The sequence below is a fragment of the Aegilops tauschii genome, chromosome 1 (genome assembly GCF_002575655.3).
Source record: "Aegilops tauschii subsp. strangulata cultivar AL8/78 chromosome 1, Aet v6.0, whole genome shotgun sequence".
In the NCBI taxonomy this organism is placed as follows: domain Eukaryota; kingdom Viridiplantae; phylum Streptophyta; class Magnoliopsida; order Poales; family Poaceae; genus Aegilops; species Aegilops tauschii.
This window is the reverse complement of record NC_053035.3, coordinates 90,284,261-90,297,297: the sequence shown is the minus strand read 5'-3', so window position 1 is coordinate 90,297,297 and position 13,037 is coordinate 90,284,261. Positions and strand designations below refer to the sequence as shown.

The 13,037-nt window shown below is 46.8% G+C and overlaps 1 non-coding gene across 1 annotated transcript; it reads right to left on the bottom strand.

Moving 5' to 3' along the window:
* Window positions 1-2: 2 nt before the first annotated feature.
* LOC109787534 (uncharacterized) lies at window positions 3-1,846 on the bottom strand. Its single transcript, XR_012203242.1, has 3 exons — window positions 1,192-1,846; window positions 978-1,112; window positions 3-167 (listed from the first exon to the last, which is right to left on the bottom strand). It is a non-coding gene; the product is annotated as an uncharacterized protein (transcript).
* Window positions 1,847-13,037: the final 11,191 nt, after the last annotated feature.

Below are 13,037 nucleotides of genomic sequence, written 5' to 3'. Positions count from 1 at the left end.
GGGTAATGTAGCACTTGTCGAGGTAGACCTGGTCGGAGGGGGCGCCGCCGCACTCGACCGCGACGCGCTGCACGGGCTGGGTGACATAGTTGCTGCAGTAAACGTCGCACGCGCCAGCGCGTAGACCTGCTGGAAGCTGGTTGCGAAGCCCGGGAAGAGGTCGGCAACTGCAATCATAATACATAAGCACAACACATCAGAAGCCATTCTGTCCTTGCCGATACCATGTGTCAAATACGCATCTTACTTAGTTTTAATGCTCAAGTGAACAAAGAAATCTAAAACCATGTAGCACTAAATTAAATCGCAATACAACTCTAAGAAGGCAAAATCTGCCATTACCAGGTTGGATTGTTGGGATTCAAATTGCACATGTTTTAGAGAGATAGTACTAGCAAGCATAGTTCTGTCTGAACCCTTTTTTTCACATATGGATGTGTTAGCGCTACAACTAACATTAAAGCTGAATATATATCCATGTTATAGCAGTAAATAAATATACATAGAGCACAGCGATGAAGTCAAGCTCAGGGCTTCACCTTGCTTAGTAATTTTGTTTCTAGACCACAAAATGTACACCAGATAATGTACAACAGCTCAAAGTGGCAGTAGCTCAAAAACAAGCAAAAAAACTATTGATAAGAAAAGGCAAAAGGCTAAAGCACATGTTTGGCCAGAAGAAGTAAAAGCTAAATCATAAAACAAGGGGATATAATGGTTTCCCTTGCTCAGTTTGTTAAGCCTACATATAGCATTAGTTCAATTATTGCTGCTACTGTCACATCGGTTCACCAGATTAAGCTTCTCAATTACACATCAGTTAATTAGGTGTGCTAGAGTAGTTATGCGCCTGCATCAACTTAAAGTTACCACATGCCCGTAGTTACTACTACTGCAAAAAACAAGTGCCATGCTTTCAAGTTCAGACAAAGGAAAAGGCGGGTGTTAGGATTTAGTTTCGGTTTTAGTTCACTCACGTGGTCTGACCAGGTGTGCTCCCTGTTGTAGATGATGGCCGCGCCGAGGCTCCTCGCCAAGTTGATGCCGGTGATGGGGATGGTGGCCAGGTGGACCAGGAACACGACGAACCTGATTGGCAGCGGGGCAAGGATCTGTTGACGTTCCACACACCATTAAGCACACACAGTAAGGAGATTCAATAGGGGGAAGAACGGCGGTGATGGTACTCACGGGAACGTGGGAGTCCCTGGCGTTCCTCTTGGCGTCGGTGGCGGAGAAGATGGTGTAGACGAGGAAGAAGGTGCCGATGATCTCGCCAGGAACAGCCCGAAGGTCACCGCCGGGTTGATGTGCCCGCCTACATCCATCCATCCCTTAGTAGTTGGAGCCGCTGCGACACACCATCACGTCGACGGTGTCGTCGTGCTGCACGGCCCGGCGGTGGGCGTAGGCCACGGACAGACAGAGGCCCATGGGAGCAGCTGAGCAGGAGCTGCCAAAAGCTCTGTCAATGTGTGCATCTGGATCGGGATGCGGAGCGAGGTGGGAGGGAGGGAATTCCTGCCAGATCTGGCCACGACATGAGCAGCTCGAGTCGATCTAGGAGGAAAGGGGAGGGGCTGCCGGCGATGAGGTTGGAGGTCGCGGTGCGACTTGAGAAGAGGACGGCGGCGGATTGGGTCTGGCGTTAGGGAGAGAGGCGGATAGGGAGACGACCGATCGCGGCCTCCGTCGTCGCCGCAGACGCGGCCACCCGCAAGGGCGGCCGGCAGGTGACGCGGTGGGCGCTGCTGCGGGACGGGGAGGAGGTGGCGGCGGCGAGGAGCCGAGGAAGGAGGAGTGCGGGTGCGGGTTAGGGTTTGGGAGGGATGGGATCGGGGGTGGGTGGGAGACGAGAGGGGGTGTGGGAGGGATGGATCGGGGTGGGTGGGTCTGTGGGGTTTCCCCTTTTCATTTTCTTTTTTGTGCTCTATAGATAAATGGATGGATGGATGTGGGATGATGGATGGATGGATGGGCGCCATGTCATCAATCCGTGTCAAACCAACTCCACCAATGGGAATAGAGTATATGTGATTTGTGTATTTTCTTTTGTTTTTCTTCTACTTTTACACATGAAAAATTAAAAAAAAAGGTCTCACATTGTGCACAAGTTTGTACCTTGAATGACAAACAATGTTGACTAAGGAATTTTTCATTTTCTTTGCACGAAAAAATCATTTTCCATTTTTCGAATGCCTAAAATGCGGTTTTTTGTGAGGAACCTACCAAATAATTGTTGCAAAATTGGACCAAATTAATTTTCTAAAATACTAGACCATATTTAATTCACAATTAACCAAATGGTAGGGTGTCAAAAGCTTTTATCCACCTCTCGTGAAAAAGACAAATTTCTGCCGATTCAGGTGGAAGCGGGTCCAATTTAAACTGCAGTTGCCGCATAGTTTGCTATTTATTTTTCCCAAAAATCATTTTTATATACAAAAGTATCTATTTAATCAGAGAAACACCAAAAGGTTTCCAAGATTCAACCACTAGCCATGAACGGTCATGCCCGCCGTTTTGACCGCATTTTGAAACAAGCATAAAAAATTCAAAAAAATCAAAAAATTGGAAAACCTTCGCATTGTGTCATTATATGTGATCAAGTTTCCAGGAAAAATAATAAACTTGTAATACGGTAATTATTTCAAAAAAGTGTTCTCAGAAATGAGCTATCGTGCGTGAAGATTCATGGCTTTCAAGCCAAATGATCAATCTTATGGACACATTCATGGCATAGTTTGTTCAAATGATCTCATATTGTGCACAAGGGTGCATCTTGGAATTCCAAACAATGTTTCCTAAGGGAGTTTTCATTTTCTATTTTTTGAGTGCTCGAAATGAGTTTTTTTGTGAAGGACCTACCATATATTTGTTGCAAAATTGGACCTAATCAATTTTATAAAATACTAGGCCATATTTAATGCACAATTGACCAAATGGTTGGGTGTCAAAAGCTTTGACCCACCTCTTGTGAAAAAGACAAGTTTCTGCCGATTCAGTAGGAAGCGGGTCAAATTTGAACTGCAGCTGCCTCATAGTTTTCTCTTTTTTTTTCCAAAAATCATTTCTATGTAAATAAGTATCTATTTAATCAGAGAAACATCAAAAGTTTTCCAAGATTCAACCACTAGCTAGGAACGGTCAAGCCAGCCGTTTTGACCGCATTTTGAAACGGGCATAAAAAATTAAAAAAAAATTGGAAAACCTTCGCATTGTGTCATCATATGTGACCAAGTTTCCAGGAAAAATAATAAACTTGTAATACGACAATTATTTCAAAAAAGTGTTCTCAGAAATGAGCTATCATGCGTGAAGATTCATGGCTTTCAAGCCAAATGATCAATCTTATGGCCACATTCATGGAATAGTTTGTTCAAATGATCTCATATTGTGCACAAGGGTGCATCTTGGAATTCCAAACAATGTTTCCTAAGGGAGTTTTCATTTTCTTTGCACGGAAAATTCATTTTCCATTTTCTGAGTGCCCGAAATGAGTTTTTTTTTGCGAAGGACCTACCATATATTTGTTGCAAAATTGGACCAAATCAATTTTCTAAAATACTAGGACATATTTAATGCACAATTGACAAAATGGTTGGGTGTCAAAATCTTCGATCCATCTCTAGTGAAAAAGACAAATTCCCGCCGATTCAGCAGGAAGCGGGTCAAATTTGAACTGTAGCTGCCTCATAGTTTGCTATTTATTTTTTCCAAAATCATTTCTAGGTACATAAGTATCTATTTAAGCATAAATACATGGTTTGGTGGTGATACATTGAGGTTTGGACGGGGGCCCAGGGCCCCAACTCCAAAGCGCGTATACTCGCATGCCCGCCGCGTGGTCACCGCGTGACCGTGGCGTTGCCATGCGTTTTGGGAAGCCTAGGCATGTCTAGTAGGTTTGGCACGCCCCAGGTAGATGCTTGGAATAAAATAACAGCAGAAGAATCTCACGAGGAGACCGAACAATGGTTAAACATGAATTAGCACCCAAGTGTTTGATTAGTGGTATGAGAAATGCACATGGCCAATGGGCCTGAGTTTTGGCCGAGGATGATCATCCACTAAGGACACTATCTTGGAAAATTTGCAGCTCAAATGGAGGAGCCTAGGTGTCACTTGCTTTGCAACGTACCACACTGGACAGAAATATGAATGTTGAAGCCACACTCACATGTATTGTTAGATGGGGCTCAAATTTTGTGGAGAGCAATGATTTGGGAATATAGAAGATGTGGCAAAAATTGAGCTCATTAGGATATGCCTAGCTAGTACTTCCTTCACAAATAGTTCGAGTTGAACAAAAACTTTGGAAATTTACCGAGGAAGATTTACCAGGCAAATGGAGTTGAATATTGTCATGAGGCAATGATTTGGATAGTAAAGAATGCCCAATTTTTTTGGGAATTTTGGGAATGACAGAAATATAGGTTGCTTCACAACCTAGTGCAAAAATTGACACATGGACATGACACATAGGCAAAACTGATGAGGTGGCGGCTAGTCATAGCAATAAGTACCAATGCATCCACGTTCACAACCTTATGACCATTTATATTGGTCGTAATCAGGTAGAAATAAGGTCATTGGCGCCTCTTGTCTGCTTTGTGACCATTTGGTGTAAGCAATTTCAGGGTTTGAGCCCTTCCAAGCGAAATGGCCGTGAATTTACGACCAATTCAGCTGGGGTCACTAAGAGAAGGTCACAAGTTGACATATTTCTTGTAGTGGACCCCGTGGAGGCTCTATGAACAGCAGCCGGTGGAGGCTGGATGAACAATAGCCGTGGATGAACAGTAGCCCGTGGAGGCTGGAGGAGGCCGACGATGGATGAACAGTAGCTCGTGGAGGCTGGAGCGAGGCAGTAGACGGTAGATGAACAGGACCCAAGTTCGACCATAGGCGCTCCAACACAACTCCGTTTCCTCCGTTTTGCGGTACGCCACACCCCTGCCGATAAACAGGACCCCGTTTCGACCGTAGGCACTCGAACACAAGTCTGTTTCCTCCGTTTTGCGGTAGGCCAGACCACTCCCGATGAACATGATCCCATTTCGACCGTGGCCGGTCGAACAGAAGGCCGTTTCCTCCGTTCTGTAGTACGCCAGACCCCGTTTCGGCTATTATGTCCAAGATGGTTGGCTCCCTTGAATAGGACGCATTCTGACCCAGTCGGTTGCCTCCCGATGAACAAGACGTTGTTTCTCCGTTCCGACCCAGCCGGTTCGCTGCTCGATGAACAAGACGTCATTGCTGCCGTCCGTTGCCTCTCCATGTACACAAGTCCTGGCCGTCCGTATATATGCGCGAGTACGCGCTCGAGACCCCGCCCGTATGTACTTATGTGGCCGTATTTTTTGCCCTGTGACTATACGTACATGTACAAGACTTAGACGGGACTGCGTGAACTGCTATGTCGGGCGCTCTACAACGACACGTCCCACTACTTACTCGGTTGCGGTTCATACTTGTAGAGAGACCGATCGACTAGTATGTACATACACGTTCGCGACCAGACAGACAACGCTACGTACGCTTTGACCGGGTGGGTCCTAGCGGTCAGGGAGGATAAGGACACACATCCTTGCGTGCGAAGATATAGCTGGTCGGTCCCAGCTGTCAGGGGGATGAATCATTTTTATTTTGCGAGTAATAAGGAGGCACTTCCTTGTGTTCGAAGATGTAGCTGGTGGGTCCAGCTGTCAGCCTTACCGCCTAAAGTCCTCTTCTGATGGCTATCCTTCGTTGACCACGTTGACCATGCCGCACCAAGAGCACCAAGGCGGTGGACGACGGCGAGGCCTAGGAAGGGAACGGCGCGGAGCCGGGGAAGACGCGGCAGTGGATGCCCATGTGGAGGGGAGTACGTGGGTTGACTACTTCGGCTGCGGTGTGAGGCTGCCGTCGCCGGAGAATAACAGGAGGTGTGGGTGAGTATAGAGGGATGGCATGGCCAACGGTGGCAGCACAGTCGGACACGGGAGGCAGGAGCAGGCGGCATGGCCGGTGTTGGTTTGGGCGCCTGGAGCAAGAAGGCCAGAGGTTGTAGAAGCACGACGGCCATTGGATGGACATCGTACGGTCACTACATCTAGAATCGTTTATATTGACTAAGTTGACAAAGCCCTTGGTACGTGTCAACTTAGTAGGCCCACAGGTCAACCTCCGAAATGGTGCTCCCCAGATGTCAGGGGGAGGAATCATTTTTTGGGCGGCTGAAGCAAGAATATCCGAGATTGAAGAAGAAGCACGACATCCGTTGGATGGACATCCAACGGCCACTGCTGATAGAACCGTGTGTTGACTATAAGTTGACAAAGCCTTGCGTACGCGTCAACTTAGTAGGCCCACAAGTGTGTGGCAGAGAACCTATATCCCATTTGCGATTTCTAAGAATGTACAACCCATTTTTGAATTTTAATGGAATTTACTACAACCCATTTATAGTTTGTTAAAAGTACAACCCATTTTTTACCTAGGACAACGATTAATAATTTCAACCAACCGCTCAGAACGTAATTCAATAAAATTTCCCACATTTTGATGGGATCCAAAATATTTTTATCCCGAAATATCTAGTCAGCTTAAATATAATTTCAAAATAAATTTATATTATGAAAAAATCCAACGAAATATTGCGCGCGCAACAAGTAATGAAACTAAAATTTTCAAAATCCAAAAATAATATAATTTTTAACTAATTACCTGTTTGGTGCATTTTTTAGAGTTACAGCCCAGTTTTTATAATTACATCCCATTTATTATTTCTTAATGCCCATTTTCTTGTTAAGCCTAATGCATCCCTCCTAGGAAAGATTTGTAGCCTAGCGGGGCGGGGAATAACAAGTTGACCTGGGCTGGGTATTCCTCAAAAAAAAAGTATAGCTGGGCTAGCCATTTTTAGCTTGAATGAAATTAATATCTAGGCTGGGCTAGCCCAGCTATACCTCAAGGCCTGGGCTAAACGGGCCACAGCCGGCCCAGTTGATACCTTGCTCATCTGAACAACAACAAAAACATCACTCAAGAAAAACTCTGCTGACACCTCAAAAACACAAATACTGTTTGAGCTGCTGGGTCCCAGCTGTCGGCCTCTCCTTGTACAATTCTCTCATTTATTGACTATATAGGTTGACAATGGTGCGGGACTGTGATGTCAGGAAACCACGAGGAAGCAAAAAGAAGTTGTATATAATAAGGGGGCACTTGCATACGTGCAGCTATGGCCCTGGTGGGTCCCCACTGTCATCCTCTCAAATTAAAGTCATCTCCTGATTCCTCATGTTCGTTGACCATGTTGACAACGCGAGACGGCGGCGCCACGACGAGCGCAACAACTCGAAGGACAACGGAGAGGGCCTTGCGGGTCCTACGGATGGTCTGATACAGCGCCCACTGCTCATTTAGGAAGCCAGGATCATATGGCCACATGTCCGCGATGGCATTGTCATTCGCCTGTTCGCCGGCGATTCGTCTTTCTGCGAGCCGGTGCTCGTTGAGGTCCTCCTGTGCGGGTAGCTCTTCTGCCATTAGGGCGTCGAAGTGCGGCTGCACCTACTCTATGGTGAACACGGCATGAACCGGCTTGGGCTGTGGTGCCAGATCCTGGTCGGAAGCCACGTCCATCGTCTGATTGTCGTCGTTCGGCTCGGCGAGCTCGCTGGCGAGCCAGCATGTCTGGCTGCTGGACCAGACCGCTACCAAGCACGAGTCTGACTGCCCTGGCCCACCCAGACCGCCTCCCTCACCCGCGCGCACTTTCCGCCCGATATGGTCAGCGCCGCCCGTGCCGCTTCCCGGTGCAGGCGATTGCTCCTCATTCAAACGACACAAGTGCCGTCTGTCCGTCCATCTGCCACCCACATTAATGATACACGGTTGCCGAGGTGGCTATTCCGGCACCACCCGTCCGTCCCTCTGCCGCCCACCATTGCTATATAAACTGCTGCGCCGGCCATAGCCGCAGTCATCCGCCTCCGTTCCCTTTCTCCTGTCCACACCACTCCCACCATGGTTTCCTCAAGCTCCAGCGCTCCTCGGGAAGGGCAGATGATGGACCAAAAGGAGATGGCAGCCATTGCTGCCGACTGGCTGGCCGGCAGGCAGCCAGAGGATGACGACGTCCCAATGGAGAACGTGGTAGTCGATGATCCGGCGCCAACCCCCTCTTCCGCACCATCCTCACCGGTGCATTGCACCATAACCATCGGCGAGGTCCGTGCCCAATACATGGACACGGTGAGGCAGAAGCATCAGGAGTAGTTCCGGGAGGCGTAGGCCGCCGCCGCCTACAACCACCATCTCCTCCAGGAGCACCCGCAGGCGGAGGAGCAGATCACCACGGAGCGGGCGGAGTAGGACGCGCTGCTCGAGTCGTACCGCTCTGCCCGCGAGAGCCGCCTCGCGCGCTGGCGGTACCGCATGCGGGTGGTGGAGGTTGCGGCCGCCTACAAAGAGGACGACAAAGCGAGCGAGGCGCTATTTGGCGAGACCGATGATGAGGCGGAGGACAATGCCGGCTCCACGGAGGCCCTGCCCCGCCAGCACCGAGGTGGAGGACTTCGCCGGCTTCAGTGAGGCCCCGCCCCGCCAACAACGAGGCAGAGGACATCGCCGGCTCCACCGAGGCCCCGCCCCGCCGACACCGAGGCGGAGGATTTCGCCGACTTCGGTGAGGCCCTACTCCGTCGAACCCCCGCCCCGCCAACAACGACGCAGAGGACATCCCCAGCTCCGTCGAGGTCCCGCCCAGCCGGCAATGAGGGGGAGAATTTCCCCCGCTCCGCCGAGGCGCTGCCCGCCGGCAATGAGATAGAGGACATCGCCGGCTCCGTCGAGGCCCTGCCCCGCTGCCAACGAGGCCGCGCCACATAGAAAACGAGGAAGAGTAGAACCCGGTAGGTTGCCACCGCTCGGGTCCAAGTAAGGCCACAAGCCAAGCTAGGCAGGTTGACCATTGACGGCTGATTAGCTTCTTGGCGACGACGTGGATTCAGAGAGCTGTGTTGGAGAAGGACGCTACTTGAGTTACTTAACTGCAGGTGCAGTTGGGTCACTGACATGTGGGCCCAAGAGGCATCTGGACCACATGTCAGTGATGCAACTGCACCTGCAGTTAAGTCACTGAAGCTCAGTCCGCTGGAGAAGAAGCTTCTGTTCGGCTCAGCCAGACATGGGTGGGTAGCTTCGGTTAATTAATTATACCTCCAGCGCACCCCTTTTTAGTTGAAGAATGTATGAAATGTAATGAAATCCTGCATGTTTATATGAAATCCGGCCGTGTATGAATGAATTTAGTTTGATTAGTTCGAATTCTTGTATCACTTGCATTGGATGAACATGCAAAACAATATGTACTAGCATTATTCCCAGGGTGATCACCTCGTTTGCAGCAGTTTCACATGTACTCCCTCCGGTCCTTTTTAGTCTGCATATAAGTTTTGTCTGAAGTCAAAGTATCTCTACTTTGACCAATCTTATAGAAAAAAGTATCAACATTCACAATGTAAAATCAACTGACTTGAAAGAAATCTAATATGCGAAGTAAAAAGGAACAGAGGGGGTACAAAAAGTTTGAGCAGCTTTTTAGCGTTCCTGTACATTGCAATCAAACACACATGCCTGACAATTCATAGAGAACATTCAAAACACTCGATGATTATGCATCTCAGAGATTCACATGTCAGAGCCAATATTTACTTCACAACTAAAGAATAAAGAAAAATCAATCGATGCTGCTGAGAGCAAAGGGCGTCCCATTCGAAAATATCAAACGCATGTCTTCTTGCTGACATCAATGAGCAAAATTTCACAAGGTTGTCCCATTCCAAAATGTCAAATGCGTGTTGTTTTGCGTACATCAATGAGCAAACTATGACAAGGTTTTCCCATTCCAAAATATCAAATGCCTACGATTGTGGAATGGACAGGGTTTGCCATCAGTTCGGAAATTGACATGGCACCTCATGCTAAATAAACCAGCTGTTCTTTTTGTGCAGTTCCACCAATATCAACCAAATTCGCGCGTAGCTTGTATGATTTCGCCTTTATATGTTGCAACGCCTTGAACATATCGGCACCTCCTTTCTTGTGGTGGAAATGAATGATTCGAGAATATTTGATGTATTCGTGAACATTTTGTGCAGTTTCCCTTGAAATCAAGCTAAGCACCCCTGTTTGCATAAATACAAAAAAAGTTATTAGTATAAAGCAAATTGTACTATGAATTGACAGTTTAAACAGGCAACCTACATGATCCATGCTGAGCACACATTTAAAAAAAAGTGGAACTCACCGGAAGGAATCCTAAAACAACATTGTATTGGCCATCACAGCAACAAAGATGGAGATCCGTGAGTCCTTTTGAGCTGAAGTTAGTTTGTTCTCTTGGGCAATAATGTAACCATCCTTCAACTGCTCCCTTCTTAAGAAGAGAGGCTTGCTTCTTTATCCTGGCATAATCGGAACTAGGCACTTCACGTACTCCATATTCTTCTTCAGAGGAGGATGGTCCTATTGTGTAAGGACAAGAGGACAACTAAATGCTAGCATCCCTGTTTGCTCGAAAAAAGGAAAGGAAATATTTAAAACAACACCAATGAAGCACTTCTCAAGGACAATACCACTTTCTCATGACAGTATCTAAACAGTAGCACAACACCAATAGAGATGACAAAGCTCAATCATATGGATGAAATCCGTGGGGGAGTACCAACCTTTGTCAGGAGGCTTATTGTGCAGAGCATACAGATCAAGCACTTCTCCGGAACCATCCCGTTGTTATCTACTATGGTTGCCATGCTTACTATATACTCCTCGGTTAGTTTAATGTTTCCAACATCTTCTTGTGCAGTTCCACTAAAATATATGTTATCTTCAAAGAAGATCCCTGTTTGCACAAGTAGTGATAATTACATATTACATTAAGAGTGGCATCAAATCAGTGGCAAAACAATTTCTCATTCCAGCCATAGCAATAAATTAAGATGCAAAACTATATCATTACTCGTGTCATCACAGTTCCAGTGCTTCATTACAGCACCGGGAGTTGATTTTCGTTTTTCTTTTGCTTGTTCTTCCCCTTCATCACTTGGTTCAATAACAGACAAGCTTCGCCTTCAATGTAAGATTTGGCATGTCAATTAGGGAGCACAAGTATAACACTAAACAATGACATTAATTTTTTGATGATAGTGGCAAAATACAGGCCAACAGTTATGAAATATCATTATTTACCTCAATGGGATATTACGGTGCACATACAGATTGAATGTCTTGTCTCCATTTGTGGAGTTCACTAAAATAAAGCAACATTACCGTATAAGTAGCACAACATATGAAAGCACACTACACAATCATGTGAAAGAAGGCTAGTACTGACCTCTCATGACGCGGAATTCAAACAACTCACAAGAAGAAGATCTGAATCAAATTTGCCAACACAGATAGGAAGTCAGATCTCCTCTTGTGCAGTTCCACTAAGATCAAGCAATCAAGCAACATTGTCGGTGTGACATTTTGGTTGAACTGCACAAAACACTCTTAAAACAAAACTGTTTTGTGCAGTGCAACAAAATGTCGCAATAGCAACAAGGTGAAGTAGATAACCCTGTTTACACAGAGGTGCAAAGGAAACAATTAGTGGTCAATAACGGTGGACGATACAGAAGCCAACGAAAAGAAGCATCTAACTTATCTAAATGGGCAAGAAAGCAAGTCAGTAGCATTTCTCAAACAATGGCATTGATTCATATTAACAGAGAGATTATAATAACAATAAAATTCGTTAAACATGTAATTTGCTTTTAACTGTGGCATTGCTTCAATTTTCCAGCGGCATTATTAGAGGGTGTTTGTTTACAGGGACTTTTTGGTGTAGGGACTAAAAAAAGTCCCTTTTAGTCCCGTCTAAACCAAACACGAGGGACTTTTAGGGACTAAAAGTGGGTATTTGGTACTAAAGAAAGAAGACCCTGAGGGGGAGTCTTTTTGGGACTTTTTCCAACAGTGGCCCCTGCCCCGCATCGCACCTTATCTCTATTAGTTCATTACTAGGAGTAACATGGTCTTTTAGCATGTTATTTAATAACCTCTTGTCCATGTTTAGTCCCTGGAACCAAGCAGGTAGGGACTAGGGACTTTTTAGTTTGGACTAAAAGAAGTCCTAGAACTTTTTAACCAAACAGGGCCTTAAATTAACAACAGATAAAGAGTTGTACAGGACAGTGGACGCACCAGCACCATGTGCATCTACCGATGTATAAAGGGGTTATGCACAGTCTGTTGCAACAAAGAACAAACAACCAAGGAGCATATTTGTGTTGGTCCCAGTTTTGTTATCTTTAGACACCTTTCCCTATGTGAGGGCAGCAAATCTAGTCCTGCTCAAACTCTATAGCCTTGTCCCCCAAAACAGAAAGATCAGTTCATTACAGATGTGCATACTCGTTTGTCATTGTTTTCCCTCTTCGACCAACGTAGGTGTTGGATAGCCAGTCTTTACTACTTCCCCCTTCCTTTCCTTTGTGAATCACGTCCTAGATTCATGCTATACAACTTTCCCCACTACTTTCCTGTTTGATCCAACACCTAGATTCGAGTGCAGAAGCGGAAAAAGGCACATGCAGCTAGAGCAATGCATGTGGAATAAGTAAATTATACCTTACGGTTCTCGGGGTGTGGCTCAGTGGACGGCGGGGGGCCGATCTGCCCACACTATGTACGACAGCGAGGAAGAAGGGGTCGGAGGCCCTCCCGCGGCGCTGCTGGGAAAGAGAACAGCTACGCCGGTAGTGGATTCCCTCCCTAGCCGACGGCGACAGCATTAAGTCTCCTTCCCTTCCCGGCGGACGGATCCTGCCGGCTTTTTGACCAACAGTGAGGGGAGAGAGAGAGAGAGGCCAACGAAGTCTTGTTTAGATCTGGAGAGGGTGAGAGAGTGTGAAGAGAGCAACTACAGACAGTGAGGCTCCGGCGTGTGTGTATATAGTGGAGAGAGAGTGTGAAGAGAGCAAACCCTAGAAAACAAGCGC